A 25,788-nucleotide genomic window follows, 5' to 3' on the forward strand; every position below is an offset into this window, starting at 1 on the left:
CAATGGAACAATATGAAGGGAAAGGTTCGGAATGAGGGGCAAAGAAAAAGGGAAAATTATCAGAGTTAAATAAAGGGTTCTAATGAGCTTTCTACCTGGGGCTGTTTGAAAGAAAGAAAAGAGTGATTGGAAAAGCTATTGATGCTTAAAATCAGTCCTAAATGTAGCAAACCAACTTGGCTCTTTCAAGTGAACTTTTCTGATTGATGCAAGGGATATAAATGTGTTTTTTAAGCGATTTGAGGTATGTTTGTAATTTGTTGTGATGTTGGTATGAGTATTGGCTTTTAACTTAGAAAGTACCAAGCCCAAAGTAAGTTTTGATAAAAACCCATCAGAAATGTGTGTATAATTATAAATTAGTTATGAATACTGGTAATAATGACAAATGAAATCTCAAAGATTCCAGGAAAGGGAAAGGGAGAGAGAAGCAGGCAGGGAGAGAGAGAGAGAGAGAAAGACAGAGAGACAGAGAGAGAGAGAGAGAGAATGAGAAAGAGAGCAAGGGGTAGGGTAGATAAAGGGTTGGATATAGAGAGGGAAAGAGGGAAAAGGGATTGCATAGAGCATAATATAAAAGAAAAATTATTTCCTTACTGTCAGAAACAAATAGTCGGGTGCTTTTCAAAACCTAAACTAAAGTCCTGTATGATTATATTACAGCCATTCAAATTACTTTTTGAAATTTTCTTTCTTGACAACCAAGAAAATTTATTCTGATTTCTGGTACTCGCAGAAGACTTCTTTACGTAACTAAACTTGTCATAAGATATCAACCTAAGAGAGATAATTCCAGGGTTGCCAATATGAGACTTACTCTTAAAATGCACTTAACTTAATGGTATTTTTAAAATCAACCTTCAGATATCGTTATATCTTAGCTAAGTGATTTTGACTGATGACTAGCTTAAAATGAGAAGGTTTTATTACGATTGTTTATGAAATAATTTCAAAAAGTTAAATAAAAAGAGATGGAAAAATAGAGATAATTCAATAAATAGATATATAGAGAGATATATGGAAAGGGAGAGAGAGAGAAAGAGAAAGAGAGAGAGAAAGAGGGAGATGAAGGGGGAAGCAATATAAAAGGGATAATATGTATGAGCTTGGTAGCATTTTGAGTTTATTTATTTCACATGCAGAAATAATACAGATAACAAAATATACATAAAAGACATATTGTTTCATAATTTAAAAAAAAGAAGATTATATTAATTGACAAGGTAATCATCACATTTGTTTGACAACTAATATCATTTCAAGGAAACCCAGACAAAAGTACAAAATGTGAAATGTGCAGGAACCTATAGAAAAGCAGAGCTTGTAAAGAATAGGTTCCTGGGCGACTTGAAAAATAACAGGGACAGAAAATGTTTACTGTAGAGAGAGGTACACAATTAAAATTAAGACGGCAGTAATTGACAAATAATTGTTTGCGAGTTCAATACAATATTTAGAGAGAGAGAGAGAGAGGGAGAGAGGGAGAGAGAGAGAGAGAGAAAGTGGTAACAGATGAAGGAAGATTAACCATGATTTAAATTTAAAAAATAAAAATTTAAGATAATATACACAAATAGATAGTAATCATCTTGAAAGAAGAAAAAAGAAAGAAAAGGTATTGAGATAGATCTTGAAAAGAGGCAAGGAGATATGTAAGGAGAAATTATTTTTCAACAAGTGCTGATTAAAGTGGATAATTATAGAGAACAGGGAGAACGAGGAGAAATGAAGAGAAAGGAAGAGAGAGAGGGAGAGAGACAAAAAGAAAGAGGAAGAAAAAGAATGAAAAATACAGAAAATTAATATAAAGGATTGTAATATCTATGTAACCAGATAACCAAATGAAATCTCAGAATGATTATATTTGATTAGAAAGAAAAGTCATAAATAGGAGGAGTGTGAGATATTAGAGTTGATAGAAGGAGGTTGAGACTGAGTTTGGACTGGGGCATTGACTGATGAAATACCACCACATTTTCTCTCCTCGGCTAGAATTTCACCACAAAAGCTCATTCAAGAATGTTGTAGAGTTATATTATCTACAAGTGCCACTTATAGTTGCCACTTATAATTGCTTCAATATCATTTTTTCTCATTCCCTGTGGTGAAGACTTTTAAATGATAAGGCCTCATGTAAGAAGACTGGAAGCATGTCCACAAATCACCAGTGGTCAGGTCCATAACCCCCCCCCCCCCCCCCCCCCATTTTGAAAAAGCAAAACAGAGTGAAAATTCTTTGCTGTGTAGTGGGATCGAAGATGCTACTTTGTATTACTTATGAAGAAGAACTGCAGACAAGTAGCAGGATACGCAAGTAAGCAAATTGTACATTTTTTAAATGAACAGAATTAATGATAACAAATAATAAACACAGCATATAGGCCTTTAGTTTGCTGTTGAATTAGTAAATTATTTGGAAGCGCAATTACCATGATGGGTTTTTTGGTGTGTACTTAATGAATAGTAAGTGGAGATGTAAAAAGTAGCTGGGTGCAGCAAATGTCTCTTACTCTCTCACAACGCATCTGTGTGTTATAAGATACAAAAATATGAAGTGAAATACACTAATGTACTCTTGAAAAGCTCTTATGGTAAACTAATGCAGTATACTGTGGCATATATGTACAGGTGTACAAATTTAAAAGTGGAATCTTTCATCAAGATGAATCTACCATCTTTCTTTAGAATTCATGTAATCAAGTTTTTACTGTTATTTTTTCCTACTCCTTCTTGCAACACTGTTGTCATCACTACTTAAAGATAATCTAGAGTTTTTGTGATTGAATTGCATTTCAAAGAGAATTTGGCTTAAAATAGTTTTGAAATGTTTGCCCCTGCATGTGCAGAAAATGTGTTGTTGGGATTATCAAAGGATATCCAGGCTAATAAATGATGTTGGAAATCATTTCCTAAAAGGGCACAAATCACATTTTACATTTTGAGACTGTTTGATATGGTCTGGATGACTAGTTTGCTTCTCTCGATGAAAACTCAGTAAATCAGAAGTGATACACTGATAATTATTTTCCAACCATCATACAAAATATGCACCAGAATGAACATAATAGTCTTGATCTACCTCAGTTTGCTCTGACTATTTTATTGAATTATATCTCTACTTTCTTACATCTAATGAACCATAATCTGTCCTGGGATATTCGAGGCAAAACTTGCAACAATACTTTATTTTTTCGCTCAGCCTTTCAAATATAGAACATTTTGTATCAAAAGACAATTTAATATGACACAATACTTCATCTAAGATGAGTTAGAATATCTAAACAGGAGGGAAAGGGTTAAATGATTGACTGGTAAGTGTCTAGTATAATATTTCAGAGATGCTTTAGATAATAAGCATGGGTATGAAACAAAATAAATTGAGAATATCGATAGCTGCCCTCAAGCGGTCATTGGCCTAGCTCTGTCACCCAAGTTTAGAGCAATTCAAGTATTTCCATACTCAAGGCGGGTTGATAGATTTTCTTCTATTTTTTTGCTTTTTGTGTTTTTTAGTACACTGTGAGCAGGCAAAGTGATTATTTTGTCATTTTCTTTCGTTACAAAAATGATCATTTCCACTCTTTTGATATCTCAACATCTCTTACATACCATCATTTGACTTGATGTCATTTACTTATCTTTTCCCCTGTTTTTCTCTACCTAAACCGTATTTTGAATATATATATATATTGAATAAGGCAGTTGCCTGATGATTGCTTATAAGGCATGAAACTCAGAGTAGCAACCATGTTCCACTAGTCTGCCGTATTCAAAATAATTTTGCTCATTGAACACTGTACTGAATGATGGAGCAAACCTAAGTATATATATATATATATATATACTCCTCAATAAACTATAACTTGGCTTAGATAACCAGTCAGAATATTTCATTTTTTTACAAAATATTTTTTAAAGCTCTTGAAAAAATTATTTATTAGGAAAAAGAAGAAAAAAGGTTTTTGAGAGTAAAATGAATACAAAAATACTGAGAGTCACTTAAACTCTGACACACTTTGATTCTATTGATTCTAATTGTGCTGTTTTTCTCACTCTGGTTTTATTGTCTACCCTTTCCACTTACCTCTCATCTCTACTAATAATAATTATAATATACAATATGTAAAAGGTGCTTAGTACAATGTTTTTAAGAGCATAAAGGGAACCATTAAAATGAGAGAGAGAAGTTACAAAATTAAATAATACAAAACTACTTCTACTATTGTTATGTAACTCTACTACTGAAAATTCAACTTATCACTTCTTTCCCTTTTCCCATCCTAATTCTTATTTGCTCTGCATCTGCTTTCTACCCTTTTCTTTCTCTTCAACCCTCTACTCTTCGTTCCTCATTCTTTTATCTTGGTTCGTAGAGGTGTTGTGGACGAGTGGATAAGTCGCCGGACTGTGGATCACAAGGTCCGGGGTTCAAGTCCCGCCGCAGCACTAATGTCCTTTTGCAAGACATTGATCTACATTTGCCACTCTCCACCCAGGTGTTAAATGGGTACCCGGTAGGATGCGAAAGCTAATGTGGTTAGCAAGTGTGCACATGTAAAAATGACGCCTGGCTGGAATGCTCCCCAGGGAGTGGAGAATGTGCATACATTATGTGCGGGTAAGCCTGAATCCAATGACCGGGGTAATAATATACTTATCTGTAAAGCGCTTTGAGAGGGCCTCCGGTCCTGAAAAGCGCTATATAAGAACGAGCTATTATTATTATTATTCTCTTTTACCTGCCTTCATTAGATACCGTCTCTCTTTTCCCTCCTCCCCCTCTTCCACTATATTCCTGTTGGTCTCTCTTTTCACTCGTTCTTTGCACCCCTCTCATCCCTCCTCTATATTTCTAACTTGTATACACAACACAAAATCAACTACTTTCGATAAATCAACGTAACACAATTTTCAATAGCCTTGAGCATTACCAAATGAAATGAGCAACATGACAATGACATATTGAGTAATCCAGACATAATTTCTATGAGACATACAATAGGGTATTGAAATTTCCCATGAGTTGATTTTTTGTTAAAAAGTTGTGATCATTTAAACACCTTTCTTGTCACCACCCCCTTTCTACAGCAACAGAGATGAAATCTCTTCTCTCTCTTTTCACCCACCCTTCCCGCTCCCTCTTGCAAATGTCTTCTACTCATAGTTTTCCCTTCTTTAATGCTTCAAATTTCTATATCAATAGAGTGATAATTTGTTCTCTTTCTCCTCACCCCATCCCTCACTTCTCCATAATGTTCTACCTGTATACACACCTATGTTCTAACAGAGAGATAATCATTACTCCAATTTGCTCACACCTATTCCCATGTCGGGTAAACCTGAGCAATCAACTTGTTAATGTGATCCATATTACTGGAGGTAAAGCTTAAGTTAATCCATCTCCTCAAACCCTGTTTGATTGATGAGATGAAATAGATCCATGATGTTGCTTGAAGGGTGCAGGACAGGGCTGCCCACTGAGATGCTAACAAGTGGTTGTTTGATCATGAGGAGGAGGAGGAGGAGAAGGAGGGATGGGACAAGTGAGAGGGAGAGGAGAGGGAGGAGAAGAGAGAGAAGAGGAGAGAGAGAGAGGAGGAGAGAGAAGAGAGTGAGTGAGAGAGAGAGAGAGAGAGAGAGAGAGACAGAGAGACAGACAGGGAGAGACAGAGGCAAAAGCAGAAAAGGGGATGGAGGGAGGTGGGGAGGTGTCCTGAGGAGGCACTAAAGAAGAAGAAATAAGGAGAAAGAAGAAAATGGGAGGAGAAAGAGGAGGAAGGAAGATATACGAGGAGGAGGAGAAGAAGGAGAAGAATGGTCATCTATTCACTTAGGCCTATTTTGATCCTGTTTCCATTTTCCCCTCCTTTCATTTTTCTATTTTGTCTCATTTTAGTGTAAAGGATATAACGATAAAAAGAGTAATACCCCCGTTATATCACTCAATTTCTGCCCACTCCTATATCATTTTCTATTAAAAACTATTTTTTCTTCTGATGGGAAATGCAATTGTGTTACTAAAAGTCTTTAGTTGTGAATACATTTATGTCAAGAATGCTCAGACAGGGGCAGCTAGATCAAAGATTTTCTAGATGGCAAATATTTAGAATTATCTTTTTTTAAAAACTCAAGTATATTTTATATCTAACGTTTGAAGGTGAGTATTAAAGGAATACTATGGGAGGGGGCATATTAAAAAAATACTTATGTGCCTTTTGCATACTGGACTGGAAAGATTTCCTTCTTTATACTCAAAACACAAGCAGTGATTTTATTAGTCTTTTAAAGAAATGTATTATTTTATTTCAAGTTATGAATAGAGAAGTGTGTAATTTGCTTAATCATTAAAAATGAAGGAAAATTATATGAATTGAAAGGAAATAAGACTTTGTTCTGCATTTCTGGACATTTTCAGAAAACATATATACACAGAACTGATCATTGTAGTAGATTTTAGGGGATTCCAATATACATTTAGCATCCCCTAAGTGTAGCATAATCATGGAATAATTGGAACAGCTCCCCCTTGTGGCCATCTAGGAAAGCATGCAACCCAATATGATGTCGGTGATATCTACAAGTAATTTGGGTTTAAACAGTGTATTCCTGAGCCCTAGTACATGCTTTTCAAGTCATACAATTTATATACATGATACAAGAGGAAAGATGGGTTTTGATTTTGTAACATGAACATTCAATTTTAGCATTAACATGTTGTTGACACATGCACTAACATGTTAGTATGGTGCTTAGAAATATTATTAGGGGTAGACTTTTGAATCAAATGAAAGACTTCTGTGCTTTCAAGTCTTGTAGCATTTTTACTGTTTTTAGCATGCTAAAAGCCTTTCTTTATCAAAAATAAGAATGAAAAAGGGAGAAAGAAATGAAAGAGGGAAAGAAAAGAAGAGAGAGAGAGAGAGAGAGAACAACAAATTAATACTGTTATCAGAATGAAAGGGAGAAAGAAAAGGGGAAAAACAAGAATTAAAAGGGGAGATGAGGTTAAATGAATTTGAAAAATTAGGGAGTGCAATATAAACAAAATTGTTGCGTGAACCCATTTTTCTTTCATGATAGGGTAGAAAATACAAAAGTAATACTCAATTTATTTTCATTCATGATAGGATATGTAGAGTGCACATTGAGCAGCAGACAAAGAGAGGGTAGAGAGAAACCAAGAGAAATATCAAATAAAGCAAGAGGAGAAAAGAAAAGAGAGAGAGAGAGAGAGAGACAGACAGATAGATGAATAGATGCAGAAAGGGGGAGGGAGGGAGGGCAGGCAAAAAAGAACAGCAAAGTTAAATAAAAGAAATTTTAAAGAGAGCAAGACAGAAAGATAGATAAATAGATCTATAAAGAGAGAGAGAGAGAGAGAGAGAGAGAGAGAGAAGAAGAAGGCTGCAGGCCACACAAATCTAAAGATTGGGAGAGGGACCACAAGAAAGAAAGAGCAAAAAACCATAGAGCATATGTTTCTTTTATTTGAATGGTGACAGAGCCCATAGTGATATGAATGAAAGCGCCTGAGTGTGGTTTTTTATCCTGTATTGATTTGTAACGCCTTTCCATTTCTTGGTAAGCCTCTGACTAGTGACCGATGATACGTGCTAAGAAATCGACAAGTTGCAATGTCATTGGAATAAAAAGCACAGCTTATATTTTCAGTCATACAGAAACTGATCAATGAATGTCTTTTGTACTTATTTGGTTTTAAATATTTGTTCATGATATTTTTATGTTGATTGAATTTATTTCATTGTAAATCATCACATTTAGCATTATTTTATCCATATTTCAGTAAAAATGTACTATTAATGAGTTTTAATCAATGCAATGAGCAGAAAATCATGCATACATTCTTGCAGATGTTTTTGTTAGGGCTATATCACCAAAAAATGATAATAATATCACATTTGTTCCTACCTTCACAATTATCATTATTATCACCATAATCTTTGACCAAATGCACTTCACTTTTTACAGTTTAATTGATATGACATCATATGGCATTAAACAAAGAAATTATTTATTAAACATCTTTTATCAATCAATCAATCCTTCCCTCCCCCCCCGGAAAAAAAGTTGTGAATTGTACTCATCCATCCATTCATTTGAAAGTCTCTTTTAATTTTCATCTAGGGAAGAATGAAGAACAAATATAAAGGCATCCTGCCTCTCCTTTTCCGCATACTTCTAATATCGTTCTCCAAGCTCAAGCTTACCTTGAAGCAGAATCACAATCTTCTTAGAGACTCTTCCCTTCCATCGTTAGTCATTCCCTCTCGTTATAGCCCTCTATTGTCTCTCTCGATCCACCGCCACAAACCCACATGGTCTGCGCTCAATTTTGATAATAATGTAGGTGGGAAAAGTAGCTTTACAAGCAGCTGCCCTTGAGTGAGAATCAACCACCAGATGAAAAGCTAGGTGGCAGGGAAACGCAGTAACAATAGCCAGCCCTTAGACTTAAAGACTTAGCCGCATTATCATGTATAAAGTATACACGCGGGCAAAAGTCATTAACAATAGGCAAGTGTTGGGAAAGTGTCGCACACAACCTGCTCCAGCGAGCCTTTAATAATACTACGATGACTAATTGAAAGTCACGGATAAGCTGAATGCGATGACGCTGGCTGCTAGGGGTTTCGGCATATTATTGAATTATCCGATCGATTGTGATGATTTAGGTGAAGTTCATGTAAATACCTGTCTGTGGTTCTAATCGTTGTGGTTTGTGTTATTATGCTGGGTATTAAATGCCAGTTTTATTTGCTAGCAATATGCAAATGTTATTCATTAAAAGGATTTGAAAGTATACCCAAATATATGAATTGCTTATTCTGTGTTATAGGTAGGCACAAAATATTGAGTTATTCTAAAGCACAAAACAGTTTTTTGGGTATATGCTTTCCTTGTTTTCTCAAATATTTATCTATATTATGTATAGGCCTACATATATTTATAATGCTGAATTAGAATGATAATGATAACATTTGGATGATATGTGCCAAGAGAATTCTGAGAATATTGCCAGAATAAGTTTGTAATAAGAAGCAAAGTAACTATTGTTTTTTCAGAAAGATGTGATAAATACAAACTATCTATGAAATTCTCTGTTACCAGCAAAGACAAAGAAAATGACACTGTAAAGTCCAACTTTTCCTTTAAATGAAAAGATCTAATAGTAAGTGAATACCTCAAAGCCAATCTCCATTGAACCAGCATTTCCCACAAAACCAAACTGTTTAGCATGTAGATTGCTCCAAACCACACACTGCTGTACTGAATGCTAATTGCCTTCTGTGCCGGTTACGTTACTTCAAATTTTGTTCCAAGTAAATTAAGCAGTGTTATCGAGATCTGCGAGTGATGTTTCTATGCATAAGACTGAAATATGATGTGTGCAAGGTTTAAATGGTTTCATTTCTGTCAGGGGTCATTTCAATGACAATTGCCAAATCATAAATATTTTAATGGAATAAATTTTAAAATGTGTTGGGTATTTGGTTGTGCAGTTGCGATAGTATGAAGCCTTGTGTATCATTAACATTTAAGATGGAAACTAAAATGTGCTCTAAAGGGCCAATAGTTTGTTTTGGGGCATTTTGTAAAGCATTTTTACTCACAAGCGAGATATATATTTTCTCATGGACAAAATTGAAAAAATTAGCAAAAAAACATTATTTTAGGCTAGGCTAGGCTTTGGAACAAAAGATAAATGAAAACTATATTCATAGTTGAAGACACATGCAGTAAACAAAATAAATTATGTGCTGATTTTTCACTGAACTTTGACTAGTGTTAGTATGGTATAAAATGTAGATTTGCATCTATTGACTGAACATTGCTCATTTATGTACTACACTTGCTATAATGGAATTTAGAAGAAGAAATTCTTTTTTGATTACACTCGGAACATAAAACATCACTATGAGAGAATTCGGCATATTTATGTTTTAACTTTCCCGAAATACACCATTCTTCTTTATCATTACCACATTATTTACCCCATAAAGTTATTGAAAAATATGGTACTGGTCTTCACTATGAAGACATTTTTTAAGATGCAAACAATTATCTAGTTTAATTCAACTTTTAAATAACATAATGCATGATTTTCCCCCAATTACCTGAAAGTAGATTCCTTCTACCCTTCTGAAGCAGCAGATGTGCCAACTCGCATTATTTTTGTAAATTGTGTTTTTAAAATTGTCATTAGAAAATAATAAAAAAGTATAGCTGAGTCTTCCTCCAATGAAGCCCTTACACATGATGCATGGAAAGCCCTTTGTGAAAAATGATTGAGTTCCACTTTGTTACTAAAGCTGTTTCCTGAAACTTAAATCAATACTACTTACTACCTAACAATATATTTAATCTTATTATGGGACTTAACTCTTAATCCATGATCACTAGGCATGAAATTGCTCCCTTCTCATCCCCCAAATTATACCAACACTAGCTCATTACACCATTATCTATCCCCCATCAATACCTCACTCATGAAGGACTCCATGCATGCAAGAATTACAAGTATCCGCTGATATACATATATTTTGATTATAAAATTTTTTTTTTTAATTTAAATTTCCCCTATATTTCTTTTCCAAAATTTCCAATCATTCACTTTCATTATCACAACAGTATCAGAAAACTCTTTTTTTTTAACCCAAGCTTACTTATACTCTGGGGTGACCAGGGAATCATAATATATCCATCCAGTTCTATCTTGTAGCTTTTCTTACTCAACATTTTCTATGGTTACTAATGGTACTACCCCTCTCTGCACCCCTTGGTAGATTTCACTCACTTTGTATTACCCCTAATTCTTGAAAGGTAATCTCTTTTGTAACACTTAAAGCTATTGTCATTCTCACAGAATTCCTTTTGGGTGGCCTTCTAGATGAATCTAGTCGCACAACTACCAGTCAAAGTCTTTGAGAGATGACGCAGTATTCTACATTTCAGGGAAAACTGTAAATGATGTAATGTGTAGTATGTTTGGAGCCAGAAGGGTGTTAGCTCATATCATTCAACATAGAGTTAACACCCTTTTGGCACCAAACAGAAGATATAGCACATTTTATCAATTGAAAATGGAATGAAACTATTCAACATACCATCAACATAATGGAAAGTTAAGGACTGGAGAAGGCAAAAAATAATATTCTAATACTTCCCTCATATAACTATCAAATTTATAAATTTGTTTGGTTCTGTTTTTGCAAACAAGGAATTTAATGTGCCCCAAATCCATGGTGTTTACATCTTAACTAATGCTTTTATTGTTTTTCAATAAAGCATTATGGCTTTATTTCTTCTTCTATGTTAGCTTTGATGTTTAGAACTCTTGTAATGTACATATATGAAGAAGATTGGATTATACGAGCACATGTCCTTACAAACATTGTAGAGAGGGCATAACCATATATGCATAGGTTTGGTATGACACCCTAGCTAATATTGACTTGTGTGTTATTATGATACTTACGCTGAGGACATCTTCTTTGGTGTCAAGTAAACAGAATATCCCAGCCTAGGTATAGTGGGTCAGTTTATGCAAATAAAAACAAAAATAGGGCATGCAAACATTGTGTATGATAAGATTTATGAAAGGCATTCCTATTGCAACACTAGGGCTAGTGGATGATTTATTAAAGATACTAAGTAGGCCTATAGATTTGTAAAAAAAAAAGAAGAAAATGCTTAAAAGGTAATGGGATGAAAGGTAATGTTTGAGATGGTAAAGGTATGGATTTTATCAAAAATGACTGCTCTGTTTCTAATAAAGATATTCTATTTGTACTGCTACATGTTTATTGGAGTACGATTCTTGTTAAAATGAAAATGATTACAATTTTCTTTAATACAAAAACACCTTTCTTCAGACTTTCAAGATATATTTTGTTCAAATTCCAAAAGAAATCAATTAAGATTCTCCTTTTTTGGGCAACCATGAGAAAATGTAAAAAACACCTTCAATGCAATTGAATCTTTAACATAAAAACTGTTTTTTAACAAAAGTAATTGTTTTATCATGTCAGTGTACATAATTGCACAGGCTAGCCTATTTGATGGCAGTCATTCACTTGACTGAAGTACATTGTATAGGCCAATTCAACTGAGCATCACATTTTTGTTGTAATTGCAAGAAATTCATCAAACACAGATATATGATTTAACAGTGTCATAGAATAGAAGAAAGGTTATGGATGTTCTCTGAGTATCTCTGAAATGTTGAAGCAAACAATAATAGAAGTCCCTCAGTTGTTATGGAGTATAGCATCAAAACAATCCCTCCCACCAGGGGAGTGGAGCATTCCAACTCAAACTGCCAAACCACAATAACACCTACTGTGCTGGCTCTGTGGATGACTCTTCCATTCACAGTAATAGGCATGTAGGAAATCCATGGTTCTACAACACATCACAGGCGTGCTCTCATAAAAGAGACACGCTTCTATGCTTAGTCTACATATTCAGACCTTGATTTCAACCTTGGCAAAAAAAAGAGCTTGTTTGAATCATTTACAGATAGTTCTGTTATATTTTCATTATTGATGAGTTTTTTTTATATCTATTTTCTAAGTGATTTTGATTTATTTCTTTAAATTTCATATATTAGAGAAAACTATTATATTCAGCTAAAAGCTTGTCTCTCAGCAGAAGTACATTTTAAAAATGTTTAAATCTTGAATTTTATTGGAGGAAGAACTCAACTTGAATATAAAAATGTAATCTAAAGTGTTTTGGATTTAAAAAATATTAACCCAAATGAAGTGATAAGTCAATTTAGAGTGAAATTTGCTTGAACACATGGGCCTATATTCCTGATCCTGATCAAATCTGATTTTGAATTGAGGCTTTTCCTCCTTTGAAATTGGGTTCAAGAGAGAAAGTTTGTCTAGTTGTGGGGGGGGGGGGGGGGTAAAATCTATAACAAAAAAGTCTTAGACATGGCTCATGTTTTAGGAGCATTATTTTGTCAACGAAATCGCTGAAAAGCATAAATAAATAATGAATAAATAAATGAATGTATAGATAATGAATACATAAGTGAATAAATAAATATATAAATAAGTGAATGAATAAATAAAACTGGTTCATTTAATAAATAAATGAATTAATGAATAAATATATTGAATAAAGATTAATATATAGTAATGTATTATTATCTAAGTATTGCCAATTTTGGAAAGCGCTTAGAAACATTGTATTAAGCGCTATAGAAATACAATGAGTTATTATTATATATAAATGAATGAATATATTCACATAACTAGTGAATGAATGAATAAATAGATAACGAATCAATGAGTTATAAATAAATAATTTGTTAATGGGGGCTCTATGCCGCTCTTGGAAACACCACTGATAAGTATATATCTTACCCCCTGTTCACACACAACATTTTCTGTGATTAGGCGTGATTAGCTATACCGTTTCGCGATAGTTATACAGTTTCGCGATAGTTATACAATAAAATTGTGTGTGTGGACGCTCACTAACGATACGTCGTATAACAAAACGCAGGTTTGGGCATCGTTTCGAACTAGAACTCAATAAAGAATCACGCTTAATCACGCCTAATCACGGAAGGTGTTGTGTGTGGCCGTAACTAGTGTAACTAGTGTAACTAACTGGGCGGGGCTTAACGTGACCTCGTGCGAAAGGAGACCTGACCTCTCATTTTCGCTTCCATTTCATTTCATTTCATAGAATTTCAGGATTACTTTCTTCTGTGTGTGGACATCCTGGAATTTATACGATGATTCTTTATACGACGTTTCGTTATAGAGTTTCGGGATAAATTGTTTTGTGTGTGGACACGCTGATAGCACTACTTTGGGGTGTGTGGGTGTGATAGGAATCACATATATATGATTAAATGAACTATCAGAGGATCAAACAATTTCAGGAATTGGGACAGTTGACCCTCCCTCCGTTCATGGACAAATCTTTCTGGAAAACTCAGATGGGTTGAAAGAAACATGCATATAGTGAGTTTGAAAAGCATATTTGAAAAGATAATTACATACCCATTCAGGAGATATACCAAACCCTGATCTAGATATGACACCATTGCTGGAAATGTGTGAAAAATATAATAATAACTTTTCCATAAGGGGAAGTCCATTGGTATTATACTATGGTGTTGAGATGATTGTATCATGTTGATCATACTGTAAATACAAGCTTTCAATGACTCTAAATTGATATAAAAGAAAATGAGTATATATGGCTAGAGGTTATTTTGTTACTGTGTGGAGCAAATTTTCTTAGTGATGAGGTTGAAAAAAGAATTATACGGCGACTGCACATTGCAGTTCACAATGTCAACACTAATGAAAATAGAAACTTTAAGGGTCTGAATATGAAGACTGGTTAACTCCATACACACTTGGTCATAACAGTCATGTACAATACCTATTGTGTATGCTCCCTATGTGTAATACACGAGGAAATACCCTGTGTATTGAAGGGCATAGAGCATGCGAAGGAGAGAGCTACTCGCGTGGTATGTGTGTACATAACACTGGCATCTCAGTCGAGCACTGGAGCTCTATCGGGACGTATCGGGCGCTATCTATACCAAGCTAGCTCGCTATCTACCAGAGCTTCTATAGGCCTTCTCAACATCACTTAGTTATTATCTTGTGAGTGATGTTACCTGTTTATTTGGATTTATTCAAATCTGTTTGTGATTTATGTGTTTGATTACTCTGCGGAAAAGAAGATTTAAGATTTGGAATAGATAATCAGTTTTATGCCTGAAATTCTTCCAATCTTTTGATTTCTTTTTTAAATGCAGGTCAGTCAGGTGGTGAAAGTGGACGTCCGCAGACGACGTCTCTGACCGTTTGTTCGCTTGAATCTCGCTGTCTGACCATCTCTTCAGTGCTTTAAACCAAGGGAAAGGATAAAAACAAGAACAGAAGGAAAAGATGAGTTCCATAGCTTGGTGACTTCAAATAACCAGGAATTGATGATCGGTGCATACTGGAAAACAAAGCATTGTTTTAATATTCAAATCATAAATAGCTAATAAGCTTGGAAGGAAGCCCCTCATATGAATAGAGAATCAAAGCTAAATTGATCTGATCAGCTGTCTTTTCTCAAGTGATGGATTTTTCTCTTAACTACTTCTTGTGGAGTGCTTGTGGAATTCAAGAAGAATTGTGATTTTCTTCCATCTTCATCGTTTACGCAACTTTTTGTTTCTCGGCCAGCCAGCCTCATGGACTAATGTAAGGGATTATTATAGTTGAGGAAATCACCATGGAGATTCGAGGAGGATACCAAGTCATGATGATGATATTATGGATAGTAACATCATCGAGTGGAAGTAACACCCAAGGTAGGCTTATAATATTCCTTTTTATCCTCCTCCCTCTAATTTCCCATACCGGAGCTAGCTAGCTACCTAGCAATCTATTTATCCCCCTCCCCTAAGGCAAGTTCCTCTTCCTTTTTCGCTCCACCTACTACAAGCTTTTCCGCATTTAGAGAGATCTTGGCTCGTTTTCGCCTCAAGAACACCGGTGGAAACTGTGCATAAATTTAAATAGATAAGGCTATAGAGGGATTATATCCCCACTATGTAAGCCATATATTGCCAATTAGCTCCAATGTAGCGTATAATAGCGAGTGTCTACAGCTTAGTGTGGCAAGGACACAACTCCATTCATCATGTCAATTATTTTCATAGCAGTATATTCTCTATCAGTGATAGTCATACTCGTAAATGTAGCTCTGTCATTTTGCACTATTCTGCCCACATTTCATGACATTGTAAACTTTGTTCAAGCTTTCTAGACTTTATATCCTCCTTGATTCCATGAAATTGTTGTTTGTGTAGCTGAAATATAGCTGTACTGAAACTTTTATTCCTGTTGTCTTTAACAGTGACTATCTTGCCATTACTTGTATTTAAAATCTTAGAATAATTTTGCTTTGCTTTTTAGCACAACTTAATTTCCTGTAAGATGAAAGAGGAATTTAGGAAAACCAGTCTGGTTTGCATCATACAACATAGAATAGTTATTATATGAATGCTGTTTGACGTCATAATGTACTTTTTAAATGACTTATCTTTCCATGCTAAATAGATTCAGGCAACAGTATAATGCCAACTTAATGACTTCCCTTACATTCAAATAGCAATTTATCTTTTAAAATTGTTTTTGTTGTAAAAGCATCAACCCTGTATCTACTATAGGCTAGAGGCACAACGAATAAAGAAAGATTGAAAACATAAAGGCTGAGTAAGAAAGAAAGAGAGAGAGAGTATTAGAGAGATAGCTACAAAGAAGAATAAAGGTTGGGTTTAAAAAGTTAGTGAATAAGAAGTCAATTTAATGGCTCAACAATTGCCAATTAAGATTGACATAGTCAATGGGATTATAGAGATTAGTAAGGGATTATGTAGTTTACTAAGCCTCTTACAGTAATGCTGGCTTCCATTAAACTCTCTTTAGGAAGACTTTCATTGAACCACATTCTGTTTTTGAGTTTTGACTGGTGAAGATATGTTAACTAATATCTTCTTTTATTTGAATGGTTAGCCTTGCCAAATCTCCTCATTACCTTTTCACCTGCCATAATATGATCTCTTCAAAAGCTTGTATCAGTTACACACGGCACAGGAAGTATACAACCCCTTTATATGTGTCACCAAGTTTGCAAACATTTGGCAAATAAAAAGTTTATTAAAAAAAAGACAATAATAATCTTATTTAATTTTCTCAGTGTTAAATCATGAATAAAATGCTTTGTGTAGGTAAAGCTATACTTCATGATGCATGTACATGAACCTGTTTTTTCTTTTCTTTTTTAGGGAGAATTATGTATTCATTATTACTCCAAACTGAGAGTACAGCATTTGATTTGCCACCCCCAGAACCAAAGGGGTTAAAGGAAACATAAAATTGACTTCTGTTTCAAAGAGAGAAAAAAATGTTTCATGAACTAATTTAGAATTCCCATTATAATCAATACTTGAACGAGCAAACTAAGAAATCTCACTCACAAATGCTCGAAAAAGCAATAGTGTCATGATGGTTTTGATATTACGATAAAAAAACGAAGAAATGTCTTCATCAGAAATTCAGATTCTTGGTCCGCTCGTAAACACGTATGCCCTTTTCCTGCTCCTTCCGAATCTCTGCGATATTATTGATTTTTTTTTTGTGGCAATGTATTCCAAGTATATCGTATGTTTCTGAGATGCGGGCAATGTAAGGTTAACATTGCGTTGGCAGCGGTAGCAGAGAGGGTAAAAAATCTGACTTAAACTGAGCTCTACGTTTCATTGATCGAGATGACATTGATTAGTGCCAAAATTAATTTCTTCTCTCTCCAACTCTCTCCTTCCCTTTCTCTCTCTGTACGAGGCCTACTTGTTGAAGAGCGCTACAATGTGAATATGATTAGTCCATTTTTTAAACTATATGGTGTGCATTGAGATATAGACTGCTAACCACTGAGAGGTGGTAAATGTAAGATTTCTATTTCTCGTCTTTTTTAAACTTCTATTGATTAGGCCTTCTGGATCTAACAATACAGAAGAATAATCTTTAAGTGTAAAAGAAAAAAAAGATATGTTATATATATAAATAAAAAGCCTTTGGTATTTATACTTTGTGTGTTGAGGGCCAGAAGTACAATATATGTTATGTATGTTTTAAAAAGTGCTCCGTAGATGATACCAAAATGCATTGCAAACAAGAAATCTGTTCATTAGTTGAAGAGTAATACATGCATGTAGTCCTTTATGTGCTAAGATAGCTTTAGGACAATGACTCAATCATAGCTTTTTAGTACTTAGATTTCTGTACAAGATTGCAGTACACAAAGAGCCTTTTGCATACTACTGCCTGTTTCATGCATTGAGAAAAAACTTTTCTTCATATGAGTTGCACCTAGGGCTGTGCAGAAATGAATCTTGAATAAAGCAACAAAAATAATCAAGAATTGTAGATTAAAAATGGTAGGTTTCCACATTTTGGAGTCTGCAGTACGATACCATTAATTAAAGTTAGTTGTTCTGAAGTAGGCAGCAGCCCCCCCCCCCCATATCTTTTTTTAATACCGCTTTCACTAGATCCCTTTATGCCCCCCTGTTCCTTTTGAAGTTCCTAGATCTTCTCCGCCAGATAAACATGTGCGCAGATTAAAACAACAGATAGGAACAGACACCCTCTCCCCAAATTCTTGATTTTCTGTCTTTCCAATGCTATGCGTTGCATGTGTTATAATAACACAACATCATTGGCAGCCTGGAACCTCCTATGGGCAAACCAACGAGAGCTGCTAGGATGAGTGAAAGAGAGAGAGAGAGAGAGAGAGAGAGAGAGAGAGAGAGAGAGGGAGGAGAGAGAGAGAGAGAGAGAGAGAGAGAGGGGGGGGGGGGGGGGAGAGAGAGAGAGAGGAGGGGGGGGGGGGGGGAGAGAGAGAGAGAGAGAGAGAGGGAAGGAGTGATAGAGATAGAGAAAGAGAGAGATGGAGATAGAGGGGGGGAGAGAGAGAGAGAGAGAGAGAGGGAAGGAGTGATAGAGATAGAGAGAGAGAGAGAGATGGAGATAGATAGAAAGGGGAAGGAGAGAAAGAGAACAATGAAGACAGCCCGAAAGAGAGGGAAGAGATAGAGAGAGAAAGTGAGAGAGAGAGAGAGAGAGAGAGAGAGAAGGGGGGAGGAGGGAGAGAGAGAGAGAGGGGAGAGAAACGAGAGAAATAATCTGTTTTGTGATGTAAGTTTTATACAATGCAATCCGTGCATATCATCAATTTACCAATGTCACACAAATTGGCGTATAGTGCAGAGTGTAATTTGGTTGTGGATGAATAGAAGAGGGGTGAGATGAAGCAAAAATATAATATAGAAATGGAATATTTAATGAATGACTCACTGAGAGCAGAAATTATTCTGATGTTACATCTGAACTTGGAGGTCGGTGCATTAGGTCATTTTCTCTGCTCTCACATTTTCCCTGGTTATTATTTGTTTAGAGAACAGAATTAAAAGAATATTATGCAAAATATTAACGTTTTATGTTAATAATGGCTTAATTCCTTGAAGTAATCTATGTGTTCTTTTTGTCTGCTAAAACAATGTGTACAATGCATTCTACAATTGCTTAAAATTGTTACAATTAGCGAAAAATATATGAATAGATAAATAAATATCTGCATTTTAAAGCGATCTTTGAATTTTCTTACCAATTTTTTTAAAGGCAGGGCTAAATTTAGTGTGGTGTTAATTTCTATTTTCATTTCTATTTAGGTGGGAAATTAATATTTGAATGCTTGCCATACCTGTGACACAGAAAGACTGCCCTTTCCAAAACAGATGTTTTTCTAACGATTTCCATTGATCAATTCATGAAATATACATGCTTTGCTTGCTACACTCTCAATATTTTACTAAGCTCCAATACATCCATTGAAGGCTGTTTATTTAGTCAGGTGAGTTGAAGCAGTGTGAAAGAAATAAACACAAACTTTGACTTTTAGCTACACTTCTTCGCGTGTGAAATACGTAATTCTCTCTAATTCTCGCAAGGATATTCAATTCCACCCACGGATTTCATGGCTAGTTTTGAGGAATGTCTTTTCTATTTTTAGTCTCTTTGAAACTCAAAACGCCATCTAGCCTTCCAACCCCCTCTCCCTGGAGTGATCTAAATGGGAGAGTATCCAAATGATGCAATCAGCTGGCTAAAGCTAGATATGACTTCTAATTAGCTATTAATGTGACCCTTATCCAACTTAACCTCGTTTATGCTTTCTCTGACCGCTGATCTGAAATTTAGGGGGGAAACTCTGGCCTTGGACTGTGGGTATAGTTTCAGTAGATGTTGCAGGTGAATTGGTGTCTATTATTAATAGACAGACGCTCGTGGTTAAATATTTGATGGCATTTTGGTGACATGGGACCCTCCTATGCATGTTTATATGCCCCCATGTGTGTGTGTGTATGTGTGTGTGTTGGAGAGAGAGAGAGAGAGAGCGAGGGCAGTAATTGCGCTGTATGCGGACAGTATGCGTCAAATGCGATACGTGAAAATGTCGCCAGTGTTTTAGTCTTGTTTTTGCTTTCCAACATTTTCCTGATGATCTCTATACTATACCTGTGCCTGCATATCCAAGTGAAAAGTTTTGATTGAAAATAAGGATACAATACATTAATAGGGTGTCTGATCGCGCACCCGATGTTGTGTGCTAAAATTCTTCCCATAGAGATTACACGCATCCCTATGCAGCCTACGTGCATTGCGCGACCATGCAAAAAAAGTCAATTTTTTTTTTTCAAATCGAGATTCAAACCTTTATCAGTTGTGATCCTGAAGGTGATAATCAATGAATGAGGTGTCATATGAAAGAGCAGGTGAATTCCAATATTTCCAAAGGGGCGTAGCCCCCGAAATTCTAAAAATATCTTGGTCAAAACAGCAATTTAAACATTGTGTCCTGGCTAACTCTGAGGTTTGTCACTTTTGAGATATGACGCCCCGATCGATAAGTAGTCCCAGTCCTAAGGAACAATTCTATGTGATTATATTTTCGCTAGCCCCCAGGGATCACAACTGATAACAGTTTAAAAATACCCTTCTCGCTATTTGGTGGATCAGCTAATTAGGAGGCGTGCGCTCCGCTCAGTCCAAACCATGGTTACATCGCGTAACATCTCCGCGCACGAACGAAACCCCAAATTCATAGTGACTGAAATTATGGTTGGCAATTCCCTCGATAAACCCGGAAGTGAATACACGTTATAGTCAATGGCAATATCGCGGAGACAACGTGCGTTGTCTCCGCGATATTGCCATTGACTATAACGTGCATTCACTTCCGGGTTTATTGTGCGACGAACGCCAACCATACTAGTCAATCGCACATGTCGCGGAGACAGCGTAGCTCAAGCTGCAAGTCGCGGATTGGCTTAGCAGCATGCGTACGATATGCATACGCTTGCATATCGCGCGATACAGCTGTTTGGCTAAATTTAGCAAAACAACATCACTCTGCGTGGACGTCTTTTTCGTCGATTTTGACCAAAATGATATGAATATACCAGCGTGTTGGAGGGGCTGTAACTTTTGATAGAAACATCGGTGAGACTTGAAATTTGAAATGTATTATTCTGATAACATTTTTTATTCAAATATCAAACAAAAATGGTGAAAAACGATCCCAAATTGAAAATTGAAAAATCGTTCAGACACCCTAACATTAACAAATAAACAACAACATGCATAGTGGCATTGATAGGAGTAGCATTCATGTACTTATTTTTTTTTTTTTTGGGGGGGGGATGTACTTGTCAACTACTTACAAGTACAAACAATATCCTTTTAAAAATCATTTAATTTTTATTTTTAACGCTTACATGCTACAACTGTAAATGCTATTGCAAGTCAGTATTTATAAGCTGTAAATCTATGATAATGAGAAAAGATCACAGATATTTAGTCAATCTGGGGGGGGGGGGGGTGTTTCACAAAGATCCTAAGTCAAACTTAACTCTAAGCTTGGACTTAAATATTATGGAGAGCCATTTGTAGCCTTGAAATAAAATATATTCACAAGCAAAAAATAAAGTATTTTAGACTTTTTATAAATTCCACATCAAGTACATGAAATCTCCTTGATAACAGAACATATTAATGATTTGAGTCAACATTTTATGCCTTTTGAAATAACTTTCACAAAATATTTTCAAAGATGCTAAAGGCTTTCCATAATTGTTAAGTCCAACTTAGAGATACATGTAAGTTCAACTTCGTATCTTTGTGAAACAACCCCTCTACTGTAATGAAGGGGGGAAATGAGATCTTTAGCTGATGTGAACTTATCGATGCAAATACTGCTCACTTCCCCCAAAAGAAACTCTCTCTCTCCATTTTCTTTTTACCGGTTTGCAAATTTAATCTTCTTCAAGTCATTTCCTCATAATCTTGTGGAATTTATTTCTCATTTTGCTCCAATTTTTTGAGAGCCGGTAATGATGATTTGTTGGTGAGAACTGCGCTGGGAAATAAGGGGCAAGGATGGATAATTTGTGTCTGGACGTGAATGATTTTGTTCCTTCTCAATTTAAATGCTAATATCCAGACAATCCAAAAGATCTTAGATAGCTTGTCTGAAGTACAATGTAATTCCTTTATCATGATAATTGTTCTTATATTTTCCATAGATTGTGCAGTTAACTTTATGTACATTTGATTATTTACACCTGCATGCATCAATTCATTCAATGTTATTATCACGCTTCTGACTAAATGTATTATTATCACTGTTCAGATTGTTTAATGCAAACATAATTTACTCTGTTCTTTTCACCATGTACAAAATTCTGCAATATGGTCGATTGTCCACAAATTATTTTTTTTCTTCAATAAACCATTACTACTTTCTGATCTAGCTAAATTCTCACAATTTTTTCTTCTTCTTCAAGGAGCTAAAAATAAAGAGCCTTTGGCCTGCATCCATTAAAGCTAAGAGGTTTCTTGTAACTTCCTTTCCTTCTTGTCTCTGTTTCTCTCTCTCAGATGAAGATGTAAAAGTCACAGAAAAAAAGCCATACTATTAATATCACTACATGTAGAATGGCAGGTCTGTTTACTGATGTGTGCTTATTTTAGATGAGTAGATTTTATCTCCTGTTAGAATAATGTTGGAACTCATATACTCCATCTAAATAGCTGATGAGTGAAATTAGTCATCTTTGTGTCATCTTGTGTTTATTACTGACTCTTAGAAATCATCTTAATTAGTCAATGATACATAGTTAAACGTCTAAATGCTCTCTCAGAATTCACACTCTATCTAAATATATAGATGATGGTACTGTCTCAGAATTTATATCTAAATGGATTACGATACTCTCTCAGAATTCATACTTTGTCTAAATAGATGATGATACTGTCTCAGAATCAATGCTGATAATACTGATAAATATATATTGAACATGATTGCAAAGGCTTTAATAGTCTAAACAAAGGCCTTTTAATGTCTTGTTATATTGTCTTTAGGATAATGTTAAGATTATATACATGTAGAGGTGAATTAAATTCATGCACATGTCAGGAGGTGCTGTATTAGGCTATTGAAATAGAACTGTCTTTAAATCATGTTTAATCAATTTTAATAATTTTCTCAAGAAGTAATAACAGCATTCCGTTCCTCAAAACACCAATTTTACAATAAGTGATTATTATTTCAGTGATATGAAATAGCATAATAGACTTCAAAATATTTAAAATTAATGAACAAAAATTAAATATCTTTCAGTAGTTCTTGACAATTTAATTTTTTTTGCATAAAAGCATTCTATCAAAATAGAAGAGTTTTGTATTAATTGTTTCGCCAAAGTTTTTAAGAACACCAAAACAATAATGATATTTAGCAAATTATATAATTTTAACTCTTCTTCTCTGATTCACAACGGATCTAGTTTTTGATAAAAATTATCTCTCACTCTAAAGTGAAAGCAAATAGTAATTGCAGCCTGCGGGTGAAAACACATTCATTAACCTTCCCATTAATATAACATGAATGACAGGTTTTTTTTTACAAGCATTCTTGTTGACATTGTATAACCAAACACTAGAATATGGGACACTCATAATCATAAATGCTATGTTTGTTCAAGAGGGAACCGTAATTTCTCTAAGCCGGCCTCCAAGTTTAGCTCGATGGATGAAATTAGCTATGCAATCAGGCTTGCTATGGCCTTGATGACTGGCTATACAGTATATGCTGGCCGCAAAGTGATGCGCTGGAAATGGCGCTTCTACCACATAGTGAGCCGTAGACGCTTCTGAATTTGTCACTTTGTGATTCCCTTTCCAAGGTTCTTTCCCTAGTTGATGTTATGTTGCAATCTCAGTCTATATTCTCCACCTCCTGCACACACATACACTGACATGCTGGAGGAGAAACTAATTCAATTACTCCCTGCCTGAGCCTGGTGTAATTGGCTTATCGCAGTGTAATGCTAATTTCATAGTAGCTTTTGGCTGGGGAAAGTATATATTATTAGTGTGTTTCTAGGGTAAAAATGGGATTTCAGAAGTGAAAGGTCACAGGGGGAGAGAATCGTCTAGAGCTTCATGGCAGAAATAGATTGTTATTTGAAATTTGGATGAAGAAATAGAACTGGGATTAGAATGGACAGACTGCAACGTCACTGAACTAGATCTCTACATGTATCTGGTATTCCTCAGGATTACCCAATATAAATAGAAAGGAAATTTTGAAATTGTGTTTGTATGTTTGTACAAACCATGCATCAGAATAAACAGATTGTTAGACAAATTCAAATTGTATTACCAATATTTCATATTGAAATTTAATTTATTTATAGGATATGTGATATATTGCACATCATTTTAGTCTAATGTAATGTATCATATAGGAAAGGATGGAAGGGAGCGGTTACAATGATTTATATCAGTCATGTGGTTAGCAATTTCAGGCTTTAGCCAGACAATATTTGTAACTAAAATTGACAAAATTGGAGACCACATCTTTTTTTATAAAATAATAATTTAGAAAAAATGTGTTTATATGCAATACATTAGATGACACTTCTTGCCCAGCCTTAAAGTGATAACCATTGATTGCCAAATGCAATAATTGTGAGTCTAAATTGTTTGCAAATATTTTATTCCTTCAAATTTATTTTTTTCTCACTATCTCCAGCATTTAAATGGGTTTGTTACTCACAAACCATGATGTGTGAACAGCATTTGTATTAAAGCTTTAATACTAAACGCACTAGAATGACGAGATGGTACTAGTGTGTATCTAAAGAGTGTTGTATGCTATAATGTAGAGTGTTCCTGTAGTACCAATACTACATCCCAACCACCTTAAATGGGTAATAAACATTTTGTTAGGAGTGCTGTTGGAAAACGAGGATTGGAAGTGATTTCAAATGAGTCGCTCAAATTGCATCTCATAATATCAGGGGGCCGGGGGCGCACTGGGGAGTGATGTGTGATATCCTATATGAATGCTTATTTGCTCTCCAGTGTAGTAGCTAGTACAGGTTTTATTTACTACTACAGAGGCATGGAGTTATATCACTAGAAATGGAGAGATGGAGAGGGAGGGAGAAAGAAAGAGAGAGAGAGAGGGAGAGCGGGTGATCATAGTGTAGAGGGAAGGAATGAAGAAAATGGGAGAAAGAGGGGCACAGAGAGGGGATGAGAGAGAGAGAGAGAGAGAGAGATATATATACATGTAGAGAGATAGATAGAGAGAGAGAGAGAGAGAGAGAGAGAGAGAGAGAGAGAGAGGGGGGGGGGGGGTTCAGGCTGAAGAAAGAGATAAAGTGATAAAAAGAGTATGTATCAACCAAAGGATGACACATATCACACACATAGACTTACAATGTATATGATTCAGAGATAAAGAAGGAGAGAGAGAGAGAGAGAGAGAGAGAAAGAAAGAAAGAAAGAAAGAAAGAAAGAAAGAAAAAGAGAGAGATAGAGAGAGAGAGTGAGTTGAGTAACTGTATAGAGGGCTAATGCCATGTCATGTAGTGCAGAACAAGCGCAAACAAGAACGAAATGGGTCTAAATAAACCAGCTTTATTCCCTCGTGGGTCCCGAGGGAATCACTGGCAAGCACTCGTTCGTGCCTTTCACGCGGTACACGGTTCAAACTACATGAGGCCGGGGAGAGATGGTGTAAACGCCTTCTCACACCCGGGGAGCTAGCCAACTAGATTGGAATGGCCGGGTACAGTAAGGGACGGCTTAAAGCCCCACTGTA

At 35.4% G+C, this 25,788-nt stretch overlaps 1 long non-coding RNA gene across 1 annotated transcript; it reads left to right on the forward strand.

The window, feature by feature from the left end:
* Positions 1-14,490: 14,490 nt before the first annotated feature.
* Positions 14,491-17,780, forward strand: LOC115920891. Its single transcript, XR_004062598.1, has 3 exons — positions 14,491-14,663; positions 14,819-16,916; positions 16,955-17,780. It is a non-coding gene; the product is annotated as an uncharacterized LOC115920891 (long non-coding RNA).
* The last annotated feature ends 8,008 nt before the right edge of the window (positions 17,781-25,788 follow it).

Source organism: Strongylocentrotus purpuratus, unplaced genomic scaffold (genome assembly GCF_000002235.5).
Source record: "Strongylocentrotus purpuratus isolate Spur 01 unplaced genomic scaffold, Spur_5.0 spur5_scaffold_1, whole genome shotgun sequence".
NCBI classification, from domain to species: domain Eukaryota; kingdom Metazoa; phylum Echinodermata; class Echinoidea; order Camarodonta; family Strongylocentrotidae; genus Strongylocentrotus; species Strongylocentrotus purpuratus.